We start from the raw sequence: 27,176 nt of genomic DNA on the forward strand, positions 1-27,176 counted from the left end.
GTGGAAACGGCTTAAACGAACTCCAAGCAATGCTGAGCTTCGCGCTAGCTACAGAATGACAAGGATTAAAGTCGTCGCCCTTATACGATGCGCAAAACGACGCTTCTTTCAACGTCAGTTTAAATTATCTGTTCGAAACCCGGCGAAGACGTCGTCACTGATAAACCACCTACGCGGTAAAGACACTACCAATTCAAAGCTAGCCGACGCTTTCCCATGTGACCTTGCACAGACACATGGGAAAGACTTCTAAAGCATTCGATACTGTGAACCACGAACTCCTGCTTGAAAAACTATACCTGCTCGGTTTCAGGGGCCATTTTACTAGTTCCTAAAAAAACTATTTGTCCGGCCGCTCGCAGGTGATATCGTTAGACAACGAGTTATTCGTCAATAACAAGCTACCTTTGAAAGCTGGAGTGCCTCAGGACTCTATTTTGTCTCCTCTTCTTTTTAACATCTTTATAAATGATTTTTCTTCAGCTGTATCGAAGTGTATGATATTTCAGTATGCAGATGACACTGTCCTTTTCACTAAACATATCTGTTACTCAAAAGCAGTTGCGTTACTTCAAGAGAGCGTGTACGATGCAGTGACCTGGTTTGCTAACAATTGTTTGTCAATAAACAAAGAAAAACAAAAATGTTATGTTTTAGAAATCCATTTAAAACAACGGTTACAAATGTACCCTTGTTTCTGCACTGTCGTACTTGCCAATCGTGTCAGTGTGCCCCTGCAGAATATGTAAACTCCATTAAATACCTTGGTGTTTTCTTTGACAGTGACCTCTCATGGAATGATCACATGACATATCTTTGCGGCAGGCTCAGAAGTGCTTCCTCGCTGCTTTTGAACATTAAATCCATTGCTCCGATGCATGTAAAAATCTCTATCATGCGCGCCTTAGCATACAGTGTGTTACGTTATGGCATTACATTGTTCGAGTTTTGCTCATCTCGATGGCTCTGTCGAATTGACAGAATTCTAAAAAATATGTTAAAGTCCATTGCTTACAACTCTTCCTTGGCCGACAATGTGAACTTGTTTATACATCTAGGTCTTCCGTCATTTAAAACTTTGTTCCCTCAAACGGTTGTGGTAAGACATTTTTGGAACCCTGATTTCAAACAGGAATATATTGCTCCCCGTGCACTGCGGAAAACATTGCGTTTTATGGTACCGCACTGCAACACAAGATTTGGTAAAGCTAGTAGGTATGCTTATGTCCCAAGAATATTCAATGACCTACCTGGTCATATATTTACTGCAACTTCGAAACGAAACTTGAATAAAATGTTGAAGGCACTGTAAGATATGTGTAATACTACATGTTCTCTTTTCTTGTTTCTTGTATTTCTTTTGTCACTGATTTCAGCTGAGTTTCTGTTTCATTTTTGTGTGATAAACTACACGAGCGTCTCATTTCTGTACATGTTGCCATTTTGACTTTGTTTGCCGACATGCCGGGCCAAGTCACGCAAGCCACTTCCTTGGCTTTGACGGGCCTGCCTTCTGATGTACGATTATTGTAAAATGACCACAATAATAATAATAATTATTATTATTATTGTAATGAAGAAAGGCAGAAATGACATCCCGATCATCATCAAGAGCGGAGGGCACGAGATCGGCGCTCGAACGCCACCATCTGGCTCTCCCGACCTTACTGTTCTGAGCTACCGCCTGTTTGTTGGACTCGTCCAATAAACCTCTTTACATTGTTATTATTATTATTATTATTATTATTATTATTATTATTATTATTATTATTATTATTATTATTATTATTATTATTATTATTATTATTATTATTATTATTATTATTATTATTGAGCTTTCTTATTTCGTCAATATTGTTTCGCTGAGTAAGGTCTTGAGGCTAATTATCTTGCTACACACTTTGATACAAACTTACACTTTTCTGCTTGCTAGTGGGGGCGAGGACTTACGGAGTCGCCATCTGTCGAAGGCGCTGCCCTTGCGTAGTATGAGGGATAACACAGCGCGCTCCTCATAGGTTTGGCTTACGGCGCTCAATAAGAACACCACGCGGCAGCCCTCCTGGACATTTCTGTAGATACTCCCGAAACGAAGGAAATTTTTTACTCTCAAAATAATAATCTTGGGCAAACTGAAAGTACATGATCGTTTACAGACGCTATCTCTTTACCGAATACGTACAGTGAACGCCACTGCGTGCGGTCGCCGCGATGGAGTCTCCCGAACCGGCTTCTTGCGTGAAAGGTACGCAAACGCTGAGAGCATACTATGTGAAATATGTTCTTATAGTGGGCTGTCTGTATTACCAAATGGAGCATAACAGAATGAAGCCTCAATGCAGCGATCGCACGGGTTTGCAGAGACCGACTGCGCGTCTGAACGCATGTCCGCGCGCAATGTGTCGCTTTCGCTGCAAGCGCGTTTTAGCACCGTGCCGTGAGATTTAGGCCGCAGAATATGAGCATTTGACAGTACACAAGCAACCATTGTTGCGTGGACGCTTTCAGAGCTGTTCGAAAATAATTTCGTTATATAGACTGACGCCTACGACGGCTGTTATATGCCGTCGCGACGATTCAATCTTTTTTCTTTTCTAAATTCTTGAACGTTTCAACATTATTTGCGTCGCACTCGATGTTTATCGGTCTTCTCAGCGGTTCGATATCCCACTGCTTCTGTTTCGTAATCCAGGGGCGCTATAATGTAAAACTATTCCAAACCTTTCTATTCCGATTCTGCAATCAGCCCTCCCTGATTGGTCAAAAACTTTTTTGGACCAGCCCCATTTCACCTATCTGTCACGCGACGTCACGAAAACCGCGATAGCTCCCCATCTGATATGACGTGTACACACTGATTATGCATGATTTGACCGAGCAAAAGAAAAATAGTTATTTCTTATTCGACGCCTTTTCGCCATTAGCCCTCGGCTATTGGTAAAAAGTTTTCGGGCTGCACCCACTTCACCTGCCTGTCATGCGACGTCACAAAACCGCAAAAACTCACCGCATCAAAGTGACGTGTTGAAGATTCACTAATATGCCGAACAAAGCTAAATTTTCTTCTGAATAGCCGCAGTCTGCCCCGTTCCGAAAGGAATAAAAGATGGATGCCGCCGATCGCTCAGACACTGGCGACTCGCACCTGCAGGAGATCATGGGTTTATTTGCATATAATAAAACCTTCTGCGTGGCCATGTAACGTTTTCGGGCACTTTCGGCACGTTTGCGACCTCATTCTGCCAACTCTTCTTAGCTGAGGATCCGTTCCAGCGTCATTTTTAAGCTTCCGTTGCATGACCCCGCGATTTTCGACCAGCTATCGCAAGCTAAGCAAGGGAAAGCTCACCAATCGCAGACGCCGGTACCACCCTCTTCATCCGGTTATCGATATTCAGTGCAGTGGCTCGGCCCCATCGAATCCCCCTCTACTTGAACATGCTCCTCGCCTCTTGTCAGCCAATTAGATAATACAAACCGCTCAGTCTAGGCAATGTTATTCGTTTTTCAAGCATACAAAAGTGAACTCCTATGGAAGAGGAGAGCGTTTGATTGGACTGTTCAGACAACCCTGCGGGTGCACCCGGCCGACGCTGGCGTCGGTGGTTACGCAGATCTGACGTCAGGAAATTGGAATAAAAACATATTCGAATAGTCTGACGTTATAGGGCCCCAGTACATTAATTAATAACACAAACATGACCATATGCCATGCCTTTTCACAATGTGCTTCTTACCGCTCTCTTTCCATACCAGTGCACTTGCCAGTATCGAGCTTCGACAAATTCATAGACCAAACGGTCATGACATTAGCCGGGCAGCGGGCGCAATCGAGCGTCTCAGTGCGTGTTTTCTGCTATTCACCGAACATCCCAGTCCACACGCCGTAGCAGAAATCTTCCTCGCTTCTGTGCTTGCTGCATACCCGAGTTGTAGCCGATGGCTGTTTGCCGGTTCTAAGTTTCGCGAGCCAAGCTTCACGCAGCTTCTTGTCCTGCGGCTACGAGTGAATAAAGCTGACACCGGGCTCCGTTGCGTACATCCGGCACTGCGGCACCGAGCAGCAGCCTATACCATGCTGCGCGCCTACAAAGGCAGTCACTACAGACACCCAAGGCGGGAAAGCCTCACCACTTAATCAGAACCGCAGCGCAGGTGGGACTTTAAACTTTCGTTTTCAGCTCCCTTCGGCGCTGGCGAAGCTGCCGACGCGGCCGCTGTGTCCACTTGTTCCCTCATGCCATGTCACGCCGACGGTGGCGCCAGTTTTTCCACTGGTGGAGCTCGTCCCCAATACACATTGCAAGGCGGGATCTAGAATCTCTCGGTTCTTTATGCAGACAATCAATAGAATTTTCCCGCACCTTTCCTCGATTTGTACACAACAATCTCTCTTCAACTTGAATGTGCGTCGTAAGTCTGTAATCGCCTCTAAATCCAACAGTGCGACAAGAGGGTGCGGTACAGTCCCTGCCGTACTGATGCAGCAACACAGGCTGCTCGAACACTGTGGCTGTGCGAACTTCCTCTTGTCGGCACCTGCCGCTTGCGCAAACTTAGCTGAGCCCATACCGGCGGAATGGCCTCGGTTCGACTGTGCACGAGGATTCCTGTCGGCGGCCGGAAACGCCAACGGAGTGTGGCGAAGTTCTTGTCACTAACTGCATGTTAGTATACATCAATTCTCACTGCGGTTGATTCAACTCGGCGAGCCTGTGAGCCCTGCATCAGCGAGGTCGACTGTTTTGCGCGGTGGTTAGAGCGGTCGACAAGGTCGCAGTCAATGGAAAAGGCGAGCGCGCTGTGTTCAATGGAGGCTGGGCGAAACGCGGCGCTGTCCTCCGCGGCAGCGTGGCAAGGAGCAGCGTGCCGCCGTTAAGAAAACCGTTCTCGCGACGCGATTACGACGCGGCGCGTCTTGTAGCAGGAGCGATCCGTGAACGAGAGCTGCAGGTTTGTGGCAGTGAGATAACCCGACACTCGTTTCGCTTCAGATCGTGCACTGCGCTTCATTTTCACGAGCATTTTAGCGAGTTTTGCCCGCCATCAGTTCGTGATGAAGCTGGCTGAGGAGATCACGAAACGATGGCGGACGCGTGACAACTTTATGTTGTGCAGCGAGTCGCTGATTACTTTCTGAATGCGGCTGGAGGCTGTCTAACGTACAGGCTGCGTGCTACAAATTAACTATATCGACGGCCACCCAGCCGTCATACTGCAATAAAAAATGGAGAAAACCGAAAGTAACTGCAACAGTTTGGCCCCTCGACAGACGGTTAGTCGACAGAGGAACTGACTGCGAGGAAACTTTTTGTGGGAAAATTCCTTGGCGCGCGCGCACGCACAAAAGCGACATCCAAAACACCAGCTGTTAGCATTAGCTACCATGGGCACTTGTACTATAAAAAAAATTCACCAACGATTACGATATTCCCTAACACGAATTCTGAGCGCATTTCTTAAGGCGTTTTGAATTCACGATATATTGTGGCAAAGAATTTGATTCTGCTCGACAGGGCCATCTCGGTGGCGGCGCTGATGCTCTGCGAGGGCAGCTCGTTTAGCAGCAATGGCAGGCGAAGCATTCCACCGGTTGTGTCGCTCATTGTTCAGAAAGAAAACGTAAATATGGCTAGGCGTAGTTGGCGCGGAAGGTATTCTTTAGCGGTGGCGGCGTAGGCGAAGTAGTGCATTCGCAGTGGGTCCGAAGTCCACGCCAGCGCTTTGTTTCAATATATGGTATCGGTGCACGCGCTCGCCGCATGCCAAGCCTCCGCCGTTGAGCACGTCTCGTGCGGCACTCCGCTTTCCTCCTCACCCTTTCACCATACTCCTCCTCCGCTTTCCTCCTCGCATTGATTGCGTAAAAGCATGACGTCACGGCTGCCTCCTGTGGTGAGTTACACGCGTGAACTCGGTTAGGTGCAGCCGCAGCATTTGCGGGTGTCCTCGGACGCGTCATTTGCCATCGATTTATTTATTTATATATTTATTTATTTATTTATTTATTTATTTATCTGGATGTTGATTAAGACCATGATGATGCTGAACTTATTTGGGTTGCAAATTGTACGGCGCGAAAAATTAATGCTACCGACCTTTTCTTCTGTGAACGTTAACCCCTAAATATATTAGACGCTCCTAGGAACGCTAATCATAGCGTCTAACACTGGTGGTCAATATCATATATCTCGGTAGAAGGCGCAGCTAGTACCGCCTGCTACACTCTCGCACTGTCAACAGAACGAAGGTCTGACTAACGCACAGTAACTCCTCTCCCTTTTCCATGCCTCGTGTAGACGACACCATCAACTATATAGGCAAGATTGTGCACAAGTTTCGTGCGACTTGATTCATGCAACGGCCATTAGCAAGTGTCTCTCACAGAATAAACAAAGTCATTTTTCTCGATTCTTTGTATTTGATTTGATCCGTCAATTTCACCAGTCACTATTCGGTTGTGTGATCTTACCCTGCAATTTCGTACAACAGTTAATCAATGTACGCCACTGGTTCTCGCTGGAACCCCGACGTTGCAGCATTCAAATGAGGCAATAAATAAAGAATTGATTGGTTCGAGTGCTATGCTTATCTTGTGTAACGAGTTACAGCTCTCAAGCCAAACAGAGGTAAGAAGGGATTTTTTCATTCTCTTTGTGCGTGTGTACGTGTGTGTGTGTGTGTGTGTGTGTGTGTGTGTGTGTGTGTGTGTGTGTGTGTGTGTGTGTGTGTGTGTGTGTGTGTGTGTGTGTGTGTGTGTGTGTGTGTGTGTGTGTGTGTGTGTGTGTGTGTGTGCGTGTGTGTGTTCGTCCCCTAAAAGAGGAGGTAAGGGTAAGGAAATAATTCTGGGGGTAGCATGTCAGGCTTATGGTTTGGCTGAGATGTCCAATTCTTATTAAAATATTTTCTCTCTCGCTTTCTATCGAGATGGTGGTAAGTAACTACATGCGGGGGAGGGATATTTGTAAGGATCAACAGTGAACCTCACGGCTTCAACGGATAGTTCCCCCGTATTCCCAAAAGATCCTTGATTTGGAGTTCTTCCTTCACTTCACAGTCGTGGACACAGCGCCGCCTCTCTATCGATGAAGACCCTACACTTCTCAATATTTGCCGTCGATGATCATGAAGAGCAGTGACCACTTCTGTCGAGAGGTAGCGCTCAGTCAAGGTGGAATGTTGAGTGGAGGAACGTTCTAGAATACGGGGGATATGGGGAGCTCGGGTGTAGAAAAATACGTCCCCGGAAAACATGCCCCCGGAAGATACGTCCCCGGAATATACGTCCTCTTAGGAATCACTCTCTGAAAAAAGGTCCCCAAGTGAAAAATTAACCACAGAACGAATTCTGTGCGAACTCGCTTAACAAAGAACTGCACTCTTTATTCGACACTTGGCTTAAGCTAATGGGGGTTTGACGTCCCAAAGAGACTCAGGCTATGAGGGGCGCCGTAGTGGAGGGCTCCGGATAATTTTCGGTCACCTTCGGTTCTTTAACATGCACCGGACATCGCACAGTACAGGGGCCTATCAGTGGACACTTTCATGGCTTCGAGAATAAATGTAAGCATGAAATATTTTGCAGTGCCACGGGACACCACAGTCATGTAGTGCAGGTCATGCCAAGAAGAAGCACACCATAAAGCATTCCTATCGGCGACTTGGCTGAAGGGCCGGAATCGCTGTACGTACAATGTCGCAGCTTGCCGCGGGGGAAACGCAGTCTAACCGGGGATAGCGCAGTGACGAACCAGCGTAGAGCTACAGCACGTGGAAAGAAAAACAAGCAGTGGAAAACAAAAACAACATAAGATTAAAGCTAAAACCACAAAAAAAAGATAGAAACAAAAACCAGAAGTTGACAATGGTAAAAGGAAATGAAATTCTGGGTGAAATGAGGCAGAATAATGCAGTGAAAGTAAGAATAAACGAAAGGAATGACAAAGCAAGCCAATAAAAGCACGGCCAAAGGATGGAGCGCACAGAGCTGAGGATCGAGAGCACGGTGAACATAACAACTCAAAAAAGAACGAAGTTAAAACCGAATCGTATGTCCGATAGCCCTCAGGAAATCTTCAATTTTCGTTATCCCTGCAGTGTAGTCTTCACATGCGTTGTGAACGCGCTGCTGCATGGCCATGATCGCTGACTTGTTCCTCTTCTGTGGGGTGCACCGACTCGACACTAGGCCATCTTCATTGTCACGGTGGCTTCTTCCGAGCGCAAGGCGTCAATGGCCCTTCCACACTGTTGGGTGGCTGTGGCCCACCATGCTTCCCGGCCTTCTGTTCCAGACCTCCGCATGATTGTTCGTCCTGTATCCTATATCAAGAGTGGCCGATTAGACGTTCCACATCGCAGGGGGACAAGTGGGAGGTTTTCGCCGCAGACTAACCATGTTGTCAGCCCTGTTTACCCGCCTACAGGTGTCTGAAACATATATATGTTGCGTCAAAATATTCTGATGTTTCTCGGCCAGCTTCTGGCATTAAACCTTTAAATGCGGTCATCCCATCCTGTATGTCGCCAAGCGGCAGGAAAGCGAGGGTGTCTAGCGTTCCCGCGAAAGTTCGAAACTCCTGATCTTGCAACAATAGCTTGGTTTGGGCGAGTTGGTTCATCTTGACAGTTTTCATAAAAACGCGCTTAAGATGAAGACGAAAGGAACACATACACAGTGCCAGTCCTGTCGTATGGGTTCCTTTGGTCTTCGTCTTTAGCGTGTTTTTAAGAAAACTAGTCCTGAGCTTGCCTGTATAGGTTGGTCAACCCGAGCTTTTGAATTTTTCGCCAAGTGCTTTGGCACAGATGGAAGAAACAAGCCTTTATCGTAACGTCTTCTCCAAAGACTGCCTTCACAGCATTCATGGTCGCCCTTTCAAAGTCGCACATAACGACATCCGGATACAAAGCCAGTCCAAGGAGTTCACACCGGTCACGTAGTCACCTGAGCAGATCTTCGTAGCCTGCTTCGTAGCAGGCATAAGCAACGGATACAACGCCCTCGTCTAGCGGTACAAGAAATTCAATCATGGGGTTTTACGTGCAAAACCACTTTCTGATTATGAGGCACGCCGTAGTGGAGGACTCCGGAAATTTCGACCACCTGGGGTTCTTTAACGTGCACCTAAATCTAAGTGCACGGTTGTTTTCGCATTTCGCCCCCATCGAAATGCGGCCGCCGTGGCCGGGATTGAATCGCCTGACTTCGTGCTCAGCAGCCCACCACCATAGCCACTGAGCAACCACGGCGGGTAGCGGTACAAGAATGAAGTATAGCTGCAACAATCTCTGGCGAGCGAGATCGAAGTTTCCGTCCATAAACCAAGTGCTGCTCTCGGCTAGTAGCTTGAAGCGTGTTGTGCTGGTGAATACAAGTAGTCAGGTTCGTCTCTGGCCATTATTGTAGCGCAGGAGGCGCTCTGGATGGTTGCCCTCAGTCATAGCCCAAAGTGCCGGAATAACAAGTTACCTGAGGCTGACAGTACTCGGTGCGTAGATTTTGCTCCGCTGTTGGTGAATGCAGCATTTCAGGCTCTGCTCGCTGCTCATGCGGAGTTTTTCTTCGTCACTAAGGTTTCTGACGGCATCTGCGACAATGGCGGCAGGCTTTTCCTCGAGTCAAGTGCAGTCTCTTTCATTTTCTGCTTTGATTTTGCAATATTAATCACATCATTATCTACAAAGTGGTTGTGGGGAACATTTAGGCGGTAGTCTCTTGAGGATTTGTCCACAATTAAAGCACCTTTGCATCCATTACGTTTAGCACAACGCCAGCGGTTACCAGAGGCAGTATCTTTTTGTCTTGTGTACATATAACCGCCAAGGCACAGCTTTGTGCCTCCTTTGTTCGACTTGAATGTCTCCATTCTGCAAATAAGTAGCGTATCGTTTAAGTCAACACCAGGACAAGTATCCAATTTGGAGCGCTCTGTGTACTGTTACTGCACGTCTGGTAATCCGTACACTTACCTTGCGAGCGCTGGTGCGATCGACCACCAAATTGCTGCCTCCAGATGCAATGCATAGGCGCTGAACTGCCACCCGCCGTATGTTTCTGGCTTGTGTGATAGCTAGCTGACATTGTATCTGGCAAAGGCATTGTGTCTGACATTGTATCTGACATTAAATATATACAGATATGGTCGAAGGTTGGGCGAGTTGGTTTGTCATTATTGCGCCACGTTTGTGTTCTCGTCTTGTCCTCGCAACTTGCTCCGTGGAAATATTGTATAGATATATTCTTTTGCGCGTTTTCTTTCTTCACTGCAAACTACAACCTTTGCGGGGATTTCTTATTTATTTATTTATTTATTTATTGCATTGAGAAATAAAGAAGGAGGGTTGAAGGCGGTATGTTACAGCAACATAAGGGACATATTTTCCGGGGACATTATTTCCGGAGACCTTTTTTTCCGGGGACGTTTTTTCCGGAACCTGGGGAGCTCATAGCGAAAAAAAAACTGTTTGAGATCATTTGAAAGGATAAACATTTAGCCCTGTCCAATAAATATTTAGCCCTGTCCAATAAATATTTAGCCCTGTCGGATAAATGGTTATATGTATACTACATGTGTAGGCCTTTTCTGGCGATATACATCAGCTGTGCACTATGGTAGGGACCATGAATCCAGCAAGTTTAACCTGGTTACCTGGTAGGATAAAGGCCCGGAGCTTTCAAGTGGCGCGCACAGCACGTCTAAGGCTAATCGCGCAGCCACCATCGATGTTCAGTGGCGTCTGCTCACGTAAACTTAGACGTGTCCAGGGTCGCAGGCACTTACCGGGACAATCAGTATGGACAAGTTTTTTTTTTCGAATTGCCCATGAAGATGTTGTTTTCAAACGCACGTGGGCGCAGGGCTCAAGACTAACGCAAGGTGGAACACCACCTCCTCCTGGAGGGTTAGGCCGCCTCAAAATTTTGAACCAGTGCTCGCTGGAATAATATCTCGTGTGACACTGCAGAGAGTTTCTTTGTGAAAGAGAAACAGTTGGCATGAAACTCACTTGGAAATGGGGCAGGCGGAGTAAAAGTCCAGTGGGCGCTACAAGGTCAGCCTTAACAGTGGCTTGCTTTTTTTTTAGAATAAGATTAATAGATGATTTCTCACTCATCGCTTCTTCCATTTTCACTCAAGTTTCTCAACAAGGTTTCTTCCTTCTTTTTGGTCCACGTAGTTCAATGGAGCACTCGGCATCTTTGCTTACCTACTGTGCAACGGAAAATAAAATAAGCCACCTCACTATGCAATCTTGCCATCCGATGCCGCCAAGGCATTGACTGGTTTTGCTACGTGTCAGCAACCGAAAGTGCGGACGCATAAATTGCAGATCACTCAACATTCGCAGGCTTGGTGTCGCGTATTGTACAAACCAATCATTGTCATAAGAGCTGGTTGGAAGTCTTAAAATCATTAAGCGAATTTTGCCCACCGAAGAGTCAGCGAACAAAAGTGACGACTGGTGTCATTTTCTTAAGAACAGAGGTGAAGTATGTTGGAATTATCACAGCGGTTGACGGCGATGTGAAGGCGAACATTGATAAAGTGAGGGGGGAGTGTCGAAACGCTTAAGAAGCCGGAGTGAACAGATGGTAGGCTGCGTCAACGGTTGGGTAGTCTACCCTTTTAATCTTCACCGCAAGTGGACTGGATGCGAAAACGATGAGGCTAAGTAAGGAACTTGGACCAAATACCAAGCACGAATTGTTAAAATTACTAGTCATGACCACAAAATTTCAGAAAGTTGGCGGCACAGTAGAATGAATAAGGTGATAGAAATAGAGCCATTATTTAAATGTAATGACTGATAACGATTAACATCATCGGCAGTATACAGGATAACAATGCAAGCCATAAGGTGAAGTTTCAAACTTGGAAAGAGTTGAACGAGATATTTGGAGAACTGCAAAACGGCTTTAGAATCACCAGAATCATAAATGATGACCTGTTTGTAATCACACAGTGTATATACGTATAAAGTTTCTTTGTCGATGCGATTGTTGTAAAAATGGGCTCTACCACAGCTCTGAAGGAGCGGCGAAAACCTTTACAGGACGTGCTTCGTAACGGCTGCCTAGGTCAAGGTTTTCGATCGTCAGTCATGTTGGCAACATCAGAGTTTCAAACCTAAAGTAACCTTGAGCTCTGCGCCCGCCGCCTATGTCTTCGGTTCTTTTAAATGCTGCACATGCTGAAAAACAAATGCATAGGTTACACTTTGTGTACAGGTGGCGCCATCTACAGGGCATCACCAAAGGCGTATCCGTCACCCAAGGCGCGAAATATAAATAATTGTTTCTCTCACCACGATTACTTGCATTTCTAGGTACTTTTAGAGCGCCAACGCGCAAAAACAGCGTGTGCGTTATTATACTTTCTTTTCTCTTCTTTCTTTTTTTTTTATGGAAAGCGCTTGATACTAGAAAAACTTTGTTTTCGGAACCTAAGCTTTTGATGCTAGGGTCAACGCAACGTTGATACTTTACACCTTAACATTGATGTTCCTGCCTGTGTTATATACATAAAAGGAGTGTGGAATAGCATAATAAGCTTAGCGGCTTGGTGTTTATTATATCTTAGCTGAATCGTCTAGATGCTGCCGACTGCAGTATGCTAAACGAGTATTCGCTTTCTTGCATAACAATAAATACACGAAATTCATGGTCATTGCCAGATAGACAGTAGATCGAAATAGCTAGCATAAGAAACTTGAAACTAAAAAACAGGGAAGCAATTCCGCTGTCTGCGATTATCAACGGCCTTATAAGCAGGGACGAGGGAAATCCCGCGGTGGAGCTTTGTATATTACCGAATCATCGGCGCAGATGTCACCGATGCACGAATAACGTCAGTACCCGTATGAAGGGTAGGCGCCATGCTCAACGTATTGCGACTACCTTCTGCAAGATGACGCTGTTTGCGACTGTGCTTTCCACGTTGCCACTGCGAGATGCAGCATAAAGTTCTGCTGGCGAGAAGTGAGGTGAATTTTGCACGAAGCAATCAAACATCGCTATGGGACCGATTTGCATTTTGCTGCCTCCTCCAGACACCAGCGGTGTGACTGGAAAGTTTTGCCATTTTCTTACGTCACCTTAAATGTAGGTTTTGTTAATTTTCGAAATTCCATATTAAGCTACCCACGCAGTGCAGATTATAAATGAATGAGCCAGTGTTGCAAATATGTCTACTTTTTTTCATAGTAGCCTGAAAAGGCGATAGTGCACGGTGACCAGAACGTGTAAGCCCACAGCCTCATGTTACACATGTATAGTATGCCGCTCCTGCAAGGCTATGTCGCTGCACCACCACCAACGACAACACCAGTAATACTAATAAGAACAATAATTAATTAATTAATATGTTTATTACAGTGATATGCAAGTTACTGATGTAGATTACGAATAAAAGGGGCGATACGTCGGCACCTTGAGGTACACCTGAAGTTACGCTGGTGAGAGAAGGATGCTAATTATTTGCCGCGGTAAACTGCTTTCGTCCTTTGAGAAAATGCTCAAGCTACCGCGTCAAGGCAGCAGGAAATCCAAGTGACGATAATTTTAGAAGCAGGTGGTTATGTGCTACACGGTCATATGCCTTCGAGAAATCTAGAAAAATAGCGTGAATCAGAAGGTTTGCATCCATGTAAACTAATAAATTGTGGGTGAATTCTGCAAGCTCTGTCTCGCGTGAAAGGTGTTAGCAAAATACGCGTTAATGAGCGTAAAAAAAGTTTATTAATTTGAGGTAGGTCATCAGTTTGATTGATACGATGTGTTCTAAACGTTTCGAAGGGATACTTGTTAGTTATATATGACGAGAGTTAGCTGCGATGGTCCTGTTGCCGTCTTTGAATATAGGAGTACTTCGGGCCTTTTTTATTACTTGAGGTTGAAGCGTCTTTTACACTAAATACAGAAAAGAACAGAAATCTTCTTCAAAGGCGCCAGCAGTCTTCGAGACAACATCACCATTTTCATCAACAAGATATGCATCTCCGGCGCTCTTGTTAGAAAAGTGAGAGCACACGTATAGCTCCTGAAATATCTTGAATTACGTGTCATGTTAGCTTCAAACACGTTCAATATGGTCGTAGTGATCATTGTTGTAATAAAATGTGCAAAGACAACGACAGCGCCCAAATTCAAGATTCCACTTTTCGAGGCGTGTTTGTCCCGCTTTTCTACATGTGCGCACGATCTTTCAGATTTATTGCTGTTTTTAGCTCTTTAGAAAACCAATGAGGAAACCTTTTGAGCCTTTGTATAGGTATGAATATGCGCAGTGCATCTTCAATGACTTTAGTAAAACAAATTAACCTGTTCATGAACATCAGCTGCCCCATCTACGAATGACCAGTCGGCGTTTTCAAGATAACGGATACAAGCTGACGTATACTCCCCAAGGGAGAAGTTGAAGCTGCGCTTCGTGTTGTCATCGGAATTTACCCTGCGTTTCTGTGCTGCCAGAGTTAAAGAAAAATTAAAAGGAGGGTGGAACTTGTCTGGTGCAACCAGATGAACGTTGCTCCTCATGACGGAAACAGTATCAAGATTCGCAATACAAAGTCTAGAACGCTGACGCAGTAGTTCTCAGTGAAATTTAGCAGCTGCATGGAATGGCATTTCTGAGTAATCTAAAGAGGAATTTTGCCAGACAGTATTATTAATTCATGAAATGGTGGTTACATTAGGGTATCCATAAATTAACATTTTGTGGTTATTATGCGAAATTATATTTCATTTGATTTCAATCCGCATTTTGCGACGCTGAACTGCGCACGCGCAGCGCCCCAGCGGCTGATGACCGAAGCAATTTGGCAGGCGCATGGCCAGACTCGGCTCTCTCCTGCGAGTGAGTGGAGTGCGGCCGTGGCAGGCACTGCAATTGTCACTGGAATAGGGCGCACATATCCGTGTCTTGCCGTTCTACACGGCTTACCCCGACGTATATCGCGACGACGCCTGCCCTTTCAGCGGGCAGACCTCCACTCAAGCACACGTGCTCCTGGAGTGCGTGTCGAGATACCCGAAGTTCAGCAAAGAGGAGTGGGACTCGCGTCTGCGTGGCCCCGCTCTAGACAAGCAAATTCTGGCTGTCCGGCGTGCCCGTGACCGGGCCGGTGGGCTAGACCTGCCAGACCCGACGCGGGACTTGCCGGGTACGCCCCCCCCCCCCCCTTCACCGGACCACCAACAAAGTTCTTTCACTCACTTGTTAGCCTTGCCATTCTCGCTGCCGCGCGCACGGAACGCCTTTGGAACATTATTGCCAACGAAATTTGGCGCGATGCCAATGTCGTGCTGCACCTCCCATGACCCTCCCAGCAGGGCAATGCGGATTTTCCGATTTCCGTTGGTAAAACACGATCGACAGCGCCGTGAAGCCTAGATTAGGGCTGCGCTTTGTGACAGGTATGTATTGACACATGCAATTTACCTCTGTTTTGTAATTACTGACTCACACGAATAATCACGACGAAAACGCAAATGTATGTTTGAGCCAACGATACAAATTTCGATCTCTGAGCTCGCGCGACCTGGTTGAGTGAAGCGTCAAGCGTTATTTTTTTTTCGTCTCTGTGCGTCCGTCGCTAGAACGCCGTCATTTCGCAACTACGCACCGTGCCCACTTGCAGCTTTATAAACGCTCAGCGAATGCGCGTGATGTCTGCGTTATCTGTCGGAGCCAAGCTCATCCGCACTGCCAGGCTGACGTGTGAAACAGCGTGCACTGTGGAAGTAGCTGATGCTGCTAGTTAGAATCGTTGCTAGTTGCCGTTTCGTCATTTTTGTCGGCACCAAGTAAAGTAATATTTACTTACAGAAACCTTTTATGTTCGTTTAGCGACCCGGGACGTACTACGGTATGTAGCAAGGCTCATTTTCCTGTGCGGTATTTCTGGAGTCGTGTGGCGCGTCTTATTGCGTAACTGACACATTTCAGGGGCGTCTTCGCTGTCGCCCAGACATCTGGACTTCATACTGACACGTGTACTTGTTTATCTTTTTCGGGTGACCGCTTTTCACCGTCAAACAAATGTTATCGCACAGCGTGGGACGCGCCCGCATGTATCGGAAGTTTTTCGAATGTTATCGATCGTTCTATCCGCTGTCTGTTGTAGCCGAACCTTGTGTAATCTGATTACTCTCGAACGTTCGATGGTTCATGCATAAAAGCTGACGCGCTTGACCCGCTGATCCGAGTTTGACGATCGCCGACTGTGCTCGCCGCTATTGTCGTGCTTTAGGTGTAGCCTGTTTTTGTGGGCACAGGTTCGGCCAATGAAAGTTAGTTTCGTCATTCGCAGTATTGCTACCGTGTTTTTTGCCGTCACTACTACGTGAAAATGCCGACGCTGTGTACACGCACCAGTTCAAGAAAAAAAAAAAAGGACGCGGTCGACCGTTATGTTCGCACCGCGGCGTATTATAAGACAGGCGCCCCACAAACAGGGGGTATCACCGATATTGGTCATTCTGACCATTTTTTGGCATTTTAGTATATGTACACAAACTTTATGTGGGTAAATAACGTATGCAACTCGGCATTCTGTCGGCCTCCCCACTGCCTGTGTATGTATGTACGCCTAGCACATGGCACACCATAAAGCAAGACATGCAGTGGCGAAACGTAATATTCGCCTTAAGAACTACACCTCATGCCCTATTAGAGTCACGCGTTTTTTGTGCGTACTAATACTGTTTTATTACTTATTCACCTTACGCCACAGGTTCAGCGGTTTCAGGTCAAGGAGGAGCTTTTAAAGCGTTGCCGAAGCTCTTCTTCCTGCCGTTCGTCATGCTGAAGAAACCTCCGGGTACAAAGCATTCACCAGCGGGCTCGATGGCTAGCTGACGATGACAAAATATGACGGCGCGTACACCTTGTTTCGGTCTTGTCTCACACGCTGCTTGTTTGGTCGAGAGTCTCGCGTGGGGCGGCGCCTGCCAAATTGTTTCTCGTGGCCACCGCACGATGGCGCCACAATGCATCGCAGAAGGCGGATTGATGCCAGGATAAAACCAATGCAGCAGGAGTTACGTCAGGTGCTACATATTGTTACGTGTAGAAAGATACAGACGGAAGAGGCTATTTACAAGCTATTTACACTGGACTGGAGCCAGAGCGCCAGGCCGACATTTTCTCGCGCCAAGGGCACAGACCCACTTCGTCGTCGTTCTCGTGGCGGCTCGTCTCTCGGGTATCTACCGATAATATCGTAATATTACCCCCCGGCGGCAAAAGCGCCGTCACGGTGCTTTTAAATATCCAAGGCACGTGGAGAGTTGTAGGGCTTGAGTCGGATGACGTGGACAATGTCACTGGTTGTCACACCGGAGGACGTAGTGGACGTGGCTAGAGCAATTTCATAGGTGACATCGGTCACTTGGCGGAGCACGCGATATGGGCCGGTATAAAGCAGTTTCTCACAAAGGCCAACTTTACGCGATGGGGACCAAAGCAACACGAGGGTGCCGGGCGCAAAATGGACATCACGGTGACGGAGGTCGTAGCGTCGCTTCTGTTTGTCTTGAGAGACTTGTAGACTAACGCGCGCAACTTGACGAGCATGGTCAGCACGGGCGATTGCATCACGAGCATAAGCGCTAGTTGAAGCTGTGGTGGACGGAAGCACGGTGTCTAGTAGTAGCGTCGGTTCGCGGCCATACAAGATGTAAAACGGGGAAAAGCCGGCAGTTTCGAGACGGGAAGAGTTGTATGCAAAGGTAATGTAGGGTAGAGCCAGGTCCCAGTCACGGTGGTCGTCTGAAACGTATTTGGATAGCATGTCTGTAAGGGTGCGGTTCAAACGCTCAGTGAGGCCGTTCGTTTGAGGGTGGTAGGAGGTAGTAAATTTATGCTGAATGGAGCAGGCCCGCATGATGTCGTCAATGACTTTCGCCAAAAACGTACGGCCACGGTCTGTTAGCAATGGACGCGGAGCACCATGCATCAAAATGATATCATGTAGAAGGAAGTCCGCAACGTCAGTTGCGCAACTGGTCGGAAGAGCGCGGGTTACGGCGTAGCGGGTCGCGTAGTCAGCCGCGACTGCAACCCACTTGTTTCCTGATGTAGATTCCGAAAATGGGCCGAGAAGGTTTAAGCCAACACGATTGAAGGGCTCGGCAGGGATGTCGAGCGGCTGCAGGTAACCAGCGGGGGGCTGGGAAGGCTTCTTGCGTCGTTGGCGAATTTCACAAGCGGCGACGTAACGTCGTACGGAACGGGCAAGGCCCGGCCAGAAAAAACGGCGACGTTCATAGGTTCGAGATACGCCGAGGTGTCCTGCCGTTGGTGCGTCGTGGAGCTCTTCTAGAACGGTTGAGCGGAGGTGTTTAGGTATGACAAGTAGGAACTCAGAGCCGTCCGGATGAAGGTTACGACGGTACAGAGTACCGTCGCGGAGGACGAAGAGGCGTAGAGTGGCGTGGGCCGGAGAGTGTTCAAAACGGTCGATGAGTCCTCTGATGTTGGCGTCACGACGTTGCTCGTCGGCGAAATGAAGCAGCTGCGACACAGAGAATACACAAGCAGCACTGGTAATATTGGAGGAGTCAGGGTCGTCAACAGGGTAACGCGACAGGCTGTCAGCGTCTTGGTGCAGGCAGCCAGACTTGTAGACCACAGAATACGTAAATTCTTGTAGTCTCAAAGCCCATCGACCAAGCCGGCCTGTAGGATCTTTTAGGGATGAGAGCCAGCAGAGAGCATGATGGCCAGTGACTACGGAAAAAGGGCGACCGTAGAGGTAAGGACGGAACTTCGCAACCGCCCAGACTACAGCAAGGCATTCTTGTTCCGTAATGGAATAGTTGCGCTCCGATGGTGCGAGGAGGCGGCTTGCATAAGCAATAACGCGATCCTGGCCACGCTGACGCTGCGCTAAGACGGCACCTACGCCATGACCGCTGGCATCTGTACGCAATTCTGTAGGGGCATCAGGGTCGAAGTGGGCGAGAATGGGTGGTGAGGAGAGAAGAGTGATGAGACGAGAGAAGGCGGCGGCTCTTGCAGTACCCCACGAGAATTGTACGCCTTTCTTCAAAAGATTAGTGAAGGGTCTAGCAATTGCCGCAAAATCCTGAACAAAACGGCGAAAGTACGAGCATAGCCCGACAAAACTTCGAACATCTGCGGCTGTCTTCGGAACCGGAAAGTCTAGGACAGCGCGAGTTTTGTCGGGATCAGGCTGTACTCCGGAAGCATCAACGAGGTGGCCCAGAACAGTAATTTGGCGGTGGCCGAAACGACATTTGGACGAGTTAAGTTGCAGCTTCGCCTTTCGAAATACATCAAGTATAGCTGTTAGACGCTCAAGGTGAGTATCGAACGTGAGCGAGAAGACGATGACGTCGTCGAGGTAGCAGAGACATGTGGACCATTTGAAACCACGGAGCAAGGAGTCCATCATACGCTCAAAGGTGGCAGGGGCGTTGCATAATCCAAACGGCATTACTTTAAATTGGTATAGGCCATCAGGTGTGATGAACGCGGTTTTTTCTGTCCATATCGTCAACAGCAATCTGCCAGTATTCAGAACGAAGATCGATAGAAGAGAAATAGCTGGAACCGTGGAGGCAGTCAAGGGCGTCGTCTATACGTGGGAGCGGGTAGATGTCCTTCTTAGTAATGTTGTTCAGATGGCGGTAGTCTACACAGAAGCACCACGTGCCATCCTTCTTCTTAACCAACACTACAGGGGACGCCCAGGGACTCGAAGAAGGCTCAATGATGTTTTTGTCTAGCATTTTGTTGACTTCGCTTTGAATTACTCGGCGTTCCGACGCAGAAACTCGATACGGTCGTCGGTGAATAGGAGTAGCATCGCCAGTAAGAATCCGATGCTTGACCGCGAGCGTCTGGCCTAAATGGCGATCGTCGAAGTCAAAAAATATCTCTGTAGGACGATAATACTTGGTAAAGGTCTTCAGCCTGCGCAGAAGACAGGTCCGTCGCAACCATTTTCTGTATCTTGGCGTCGGTGGCCGAGGCTGACACGATGGGCCTGCTAAGCTCGCAAGAAGCATCGGTTGATAACGCTGCCACGTGATGGTCGCCGAGACAATCAACGTTGGCAAGGCAAATACCTTGCGGCAGAATTTGCTTTGGCAATCCAAAGTTAAAGATAGGTATGCGAGTGCGGTTCGCAGTAATAGTAAGTATACTGTGAGGCACGGTAACGTCATACTGTAGTGGAATGTCGGGCAGAGGAATGACGAGGTACTCGCCATCCGGGACTGGTGGGGAAGACAAGAGTTCAATATAGGCTATTGATTTTGGCGGCAGGCGAATAAAGCCGGTGGGGCGTAGGCGGCACTGGGGTGCGTCAGAAGGTCTGCGAGAATCGGCAACTCAAGGCGAAGGGTACTGGCAGAGCAGTCAATAAGGGCAGAATGCGCGGAGAGAAAGTCGAGGCCGAGAATTAGGTCGTGGGGGCAATGAGCAATCACGGTGAAGAGGACAGGGGTGTGGCGGCCGGCAATGCTGACTCGTGCCGTACACATACCGATAATAGGCACAGTACCGCCATCCGCAACGCGGACGACGCGTGCCGAGGCTGGGGTGAGGAGCTTTTTGAGTCGTCGTCGGAATGCAGCACTCATAATAGAAAGATGTGCGCCTGTATCGATGAGTGCAGTGACAGGATAGCCGTCAACGTCAAGAAGGTTTTGGTTCGTTGGTAACGTGAGCAGAGGATTTGAGGGCAGGGTCGACAACGCAGCTTCACCTCCAGAAGCTGCAGTGCCTAGTTTTCCGGCTGGGTCCGGGAGGCGATAGGCGGCGAAGAGAAGCGGCGGGGTTGGGGCGAACGAGACTGACGGCGTCGAGGTGAGGGCGAGCGGCTGTAGCGCAGGTTCGGAGCAGGGGCATCAGCAACAGTGGGTTCATGGCGGGTGGCATAGGGAACAGAAGGTCCAAAAGTGCGGGAATAAGTGGCGGCGTATGTCCGAGGAGGTGGTGGCCATCGGTTGCGGCAGTGACGAGCGACGCGGCCGATGCGACAGCAGTGGAAGCAGATCGGCCTGTCATCAGGGGTACGCCATTCGGACGGGTTGCGGCGAGATATGGCAGAAAAGGACTGTCGGGGACGAGGAGAGCCGGTAGAGAACTGGGGAACGTTGGGTTGAGACGTTGTACACATGGAGTTCAGACCCATGTTCTCAAATTTCTGTCTGACTACGGCCTGAATTATCGCAATCGTGGTTGCTGGCGGATCGGGAGGCGTCGCGGCGAAAGCTGGCGGACAGGCGGCCTCGAGCTCGCGGCGAACAATACGGGTGACGTCGTCACAGATGGTAGCCTGACGTGGTCGACCCTCACATGTCGACGTAGCAGCAGTGTTGGGTAGCCGCGTGATGTGGTGTGTGATACGGCGGCTCTTAGCCTGTTCAAGGCGACGGCATTCTTTAATGATGGCGTCGATTGTCGAGACGTTGCCGAAAACAAGCTAATTGAAAGCGTCGTCGGCGATGCCTTTTAGGACATGTGACACTTTATCAGCTTCAGACATAGCGTCGTCAGCTTTTCGGCATAGAGCCAAGATGTCGAGGATGTATGAAACGTACGGCTCTGTAGATGTCTGAACACGAGACGCAAGAGCCTTTCTCGCGGCCACCTTGCGGCCAATGGGGTCGCCGAACAATTCTCTGAGCTTTTCTTTGAAATTATCCCAACTGGTTATCTCGTCGTCATGCGTATGGTGCCACACGCGTTTGGTGCCGCCGAGATAAAAGATGACATTGGCGAGCATGATCGTTGGGTCCCACCTGTTATTAGCGCTGGCATGTTCATATAGCTTGATCCATTCGTCAAGGTCCCGTCCCTCCAGGCCAGAGAACACAGCAGGGTTGCGATGTTGGGCAACCGTGACGACGGGAGCAGTCGGACAAGCCGAAGCCGTTGCAGAGGTGGTCTCGTCACCGGGAGGCATGCTGACAAGCTCGATGTACCGACCACTCCGGAGTTCCGTGGCGAGGACGGGGATCACTCACCTCCACCAGAATGTTACGTGTAGAAAGATACAGACGGAAGAGGCTATTTACAAGCTATTTACACTGGACCAGGCCGACATTTTCTCGCGCCAAGGGCACAGACCCACTTCGTCGTCGTTCTCGCGGCGGCTCGTCTCTCGGGTGTCTACCGATAATATCGTAATAATATAATGCACCAAGCAACAGCGTTCACCACTGAACAGTGCATGTCTGTACAAACAGCTTCATGATCGCACTCTAAATCCAAGCGACGGACGCATCCTACACTCTAAAAACAGTTTGCACGCTTCGGGGTGTATATTTGTCCCACAACGATAATCGTCATCTGCCTTGCTTGCGTTTCCTCTCTTGAAAACTGGGCGCCGGCTACTTTCCTGTCGAGAGTGCTGCGTCACACTGGTAACGCGCATGCCGTTCGTGACTGGGAAGTACTGGGTACTGGGCTTAAAGAAAGGAAACGCGGGCAAGACAGATGACGATTATCGTTGTGGGACAAATATACACCCCAAAGGGTGCAACTGTTTTTAGAGTGTATCGCGCTGTGAACAGCGCATGCAGGAAGCAAACTGAGGAGAGGCCCTACCCCCTCCGCGCGCTAGGAGAAAAGTGTGGAGGAAATGACGTAGCAGGTTGTCCTTTGTTTTGCTGTTTTTTTTATTTCTTTGCTGCAGTGGCCCGCCTTTCGGGCCACAATGGCGGCTTTGTTATTGTTCTGTGCGCTCACACGTGTTGCTCCGTAGGTTTCGTACCGTGGCAAAAGCGCTGTGCGGGCAGGTTTGCGTTGGTCTCCGTGTTTTGTTGCGCTGCGTTATCTGTGCCGTGCTCTCCCGGATGTTGCTGTGGCCAGGTGGGACAGGAGGAACTGAAGTTCGTGAAATGAACGCGCATGTGACGCTGTACGCAATGTATCGCGCCACAGGAATGGCAACGGACTAAGGAATATCCGCGGGAAATTTTGCTCTGGCGGAATCATGCTAACGTGCCATCGCAGGCCGAAACCGATGCGCTTCAGAATCTGTACAATGAACGCCTTGCAGGTCAGTGATTCCTGCATTTGACAGCTCATATTGTGCATTTGCGGCACGTATAACTAATAATAATAATAATAATAATAATAATTGGGGTTTTACGTGCCAAAACCACTTTCTGATTATGAGGCACGCCGTAGTGGAGGACTCCGGAAATTTTGACCACCTGGGGTTCTTTAACGTGCACCCAAATCTAAGCACACGGGTGTTTTCGCATTTCGCCCCCATCGAAATGCGGCCGCCGTGGCCGGGATTCGATCCCGCGACCGCATGTATAACGTACGTCATAAATGCATAGTTCGTGTTCAGTAACAACTTGCTTTTGTGCATATTAAAACACATGTTGCTTAACTGTTGCTTCTTCCTCGCAGTACTCGCGACAGCGCGAAATCTTTTAAGCAGAGCGCGTTCGAGGTTCATGCACACCTGCACAGGTGCACTTCAATACACGTGCTGATAGAGCGTTACGCGGAATATGTACATTTTGCTTCCCTCTGCACCGTGCGCCTGCCAGCCGACGCGTCATCCTGGAAGATGGGAAAGAAGCGGCTGCTTTGACTTAGGGAACGAATCCTCCCTACCGCAGGCGTATCCTATCTGTGCGCGCGAAAAGCGCAGGGAAGTGAAGGTTAGCGGATGCGCTGCAAGAGTCGGCAAGGCTCCATAGAACGTACGCCTGCGAACACATCAAACAGCTGTTCCATGGTCGCACGTAGGCCGGTTCTACGCGCGTACTGTTCTGCACCGTGCGCCGCCTATCGCAAAACTTTGGTTCCGTGATGCTTCACTTACCGTGGTAAGATTAAGGCACCTCAGGCCGCAGTCAATGAATCTAAACGCGGAGTCATAAATGACATTCTGCCTCCTCGCCGGCGCGCTGTCGCAGTAATGCGCGGCCACTCGAAGTTTGTTCAATAAAGTACGGCGATTCCTCAAGCGAGAATGTGTTTGTGCTCATAAACTCCAAATGGATCGCAAATGGGTCGGTGTGTCGTACGTGTCTCCAGTGCGTTCTTGCCGTGCAGTGAAAATGCGTAGTAAATTTTTTTTTGTGTCGCAAGTCCGTCTGAGAGCCCCAGGAAGCCCAAGCAGATAAAGGCAAGTAGAAGGCAGCGATAAAGGTGACCTTTTTTTAAAACCACGCAAGAACTGGGCAGTGGCCGGTACCTGCGGTTGATGAGAACAGTTCAGTTAGCAGGCCTTATAAGGCATGTTTATTTTCATAAAAGCCGGTAAAAGCAGGCGATTCGAACTCACAACCCAATTCGGGAAGTTCATTATGAACTTCTTTTGACATTACTTCGGCAATGGTAATGCAATGAGACATCGCGATTGTTTAGTATTGCTGCGGAGCACGCGCGTCCGAGCAGCCCAGTGACACGCAGCGCGGCGTGGTTCCGCGAGAAAGGTAAACAAAAGAGGAGAGCTGGCCCGAGAGGCGGAGCAATGCCATGAGCAACGCCAACTTCCGGCTTCACTTTAGCTTCACAAAGAGTGACGTCAGGGCCTCTCCTGAGTTTCCTTCCTGCATGGAACAGCGATAAGGACGCCACCACCTTGCTGCTTCCAGGAGAAATAATGTCGATCCTTACGAAAGACGTTATAATACGGAGTAAACTACAAAGTAGATGCTTTTTGCGGTAAAAGTCAGGTTTCAATAAGAGCTATTAGAGAATGAGCAGAAGAAACAATGCTTTGAAAAAAACTCATTCACTTTTGTGCGTAAGCCTCGAACATTTTGGATACGTCTGCTGCGTCACTAACACGTCCCACTCCTTTTGTCCCGTGTTTCGCTTCCTCCCACTCTTGCTGCTCCTCACACAAGATCATGCTGTCGGGGAGTCAACTACGAAACGGCTTGAACAAGCAAGACTTTGCGATAGAGAAAAATCACTGAGATGATTGAAAGTGCCATCGGACACCTGGACGTGGAATGACGCATACGTATCGTGTTTCGTCTTTAGTCGCTTAACGGACGATGGCGTCGAGTAACAGCAGATAGATGGGCAGCGATTTGCGAACTTGCGCCTGGCGAGAGCTTCGATACGAAAAGCGTTTTCGGTCTCGCGGGGTGTTTAGCGTCAACAAAAGACGTGGTTTCAGGTGAACCGATACTCATCGTCTGCAACGGCTTATTTGACGCTTCGTTGTATCCAGGTACACCAGCAGTCAGCGCCTTAAAGGAGGCTGGCTGACTATGAGCAAAGTATTGAGCAAAGAATGTATAGTATGAGCAAAGCAAAGTAGCAAAGACTCAGGCTTCGACGTACTCGCTGCTCCCAGCGCGCACATAGCATTTAAAGCTGAATAATAATAATAATAATAATAATAATAATAATAATAATAATAATAATAATAATAATAATAATAATAATAATAATAATAATAATAATAATAATAATAATAATAATATCTTTATTGCCATAACACATATACAGCATTATAATCAGGCCTGTCTAAGCCTACAAGGGCTTGTGGGACATGGCCCTGCAGAATTGGCAAGGCAATACATTGAGATAGGAAAACAATCACATATCAAAGAAAATAATGACGCTGTTACATAAAGCGCGCGACATTACATTTGGCTGCGCAAATTTATTGCAGCAGTACCTACAGTTCAAGCTTACATAAAACGAACAAAACATACCACAAAATGCAAGAATTCGAATCTTTGAAACAATGTCGTCATAAATGTTACCTGAGATGAGAAGGCAAAGCAATGTGAATATGTAACATGTTTAGCCTACAGAGCACGTATAATCTTTTTCAGTGATATTTTCGAAGTTGCTGTGAAAATGCCCTCTGGCAGGTTGTTAAACAGATTAGGAACGTACACACATCGCCGGGCCTCACCGTATCTCGTTGCGGAACGAGGCACAGTGAAACGCAAGCCCGAACGGAGCATGCGCACAGGTTTATGCTCAACTTTGAAATCTGAGTTCCAAAAAATATTAATAAGATTATTATTATTATTATTATTATTATTATTATTATTATTATTATTATTATTATTATCAAACACATGTTTAATATAGTGCCCAGGAACAGCTACGGAGTCTTTGTACTGGCGCACTTAGACTAATAGGCAAGAGAAAATGTACAGAGAAGGCAAATGTGGTAGACAAGCAAATCAGGAAAAAAACGAACAGGCGAACGCGAAAAAGAATTAATCACACAACATGATTATCTACATATGTGCAGAACATTGGGAATTAACTTTCAGATATTTCAATACAGGCAGAATACTTATCAGAAATGTTTTGAAGTCGAGTCATCCGACAGCAACTACTTCAACGATGCTACGCAGGAAACGCTGAATGCTGCCTGGTATACTTCTGGGGCAATAATAATAATAATAATAATAATAATAATAATAATAATAATAATAATAATAATAATAATAATAATAATAATAATAATAATAATAATAATAATAATACTGAATCACTAAATCAACAATATTTATTCAACGTCCGCAGGGACAACCCTGAGGTCCGAGTCCTGGCGCAGGGTAAAAAAAATTACAAATACAAACTCAGGCGGAAAAAAACACGAGATTTAAAACGACATTTATGGAAAGGAACAGTTTACAATCAACGAAAGCCACAGTGAATTCACAGCAGAACACAGCACAACACGAACAATGCATGAGAGCCCATAAAAATAACTTAATCAGTCCAGCCTTTAGATTATATATGTGCCCAGGAAAAAAAATGAGAGTATAATACTGGCGCACAGGTAATCTAACAAAAATATAATGTACAGCTTTTAACGAAAGAATACAAAGGCAAAAGAAAAATATGCATGCACAGAAAAGCCAAATTAGGCATAATACTGGCGCACAACAAAGGACGTGGAAAGTTGCAAAAACAAGCTCTTGTTGATCAACAAAGGTAAGGCAAACCGAAAATGAACTGAAGATTAGTGAACAAGTACAATGAAAAAAAAAAGCGGTAGAGCTATCTAATGGCACAAACGTAAGGGAAAGTGAATAAAGAAAGGGGAAACGATTCATGTAAAATACGTGTAAAGTCAACGCACCAAGAACATTAAACGTACGAGAGAAAAAGAAGCCGCTGAAACATTAGACATATCGCCAGGCGAGCTGAAGATGCACTAAATCACACACGAAAGAGACGTATACA

This window comes from Dermacentor variabilis, chromosome 1 (genome assembly GCF_050947875.1).
Source record: "Dermacentor variabilis isolate Ectoservices chromosome 1, ASM5094787v1, whole genome shotgun sequence".
Taxonomy (NCBI): Eukaryota; Metazoa; Arthropoda; class Arachnida; order Ixodida; family Ixodidae; genus Dermacentor; species Dermacentor variabilis.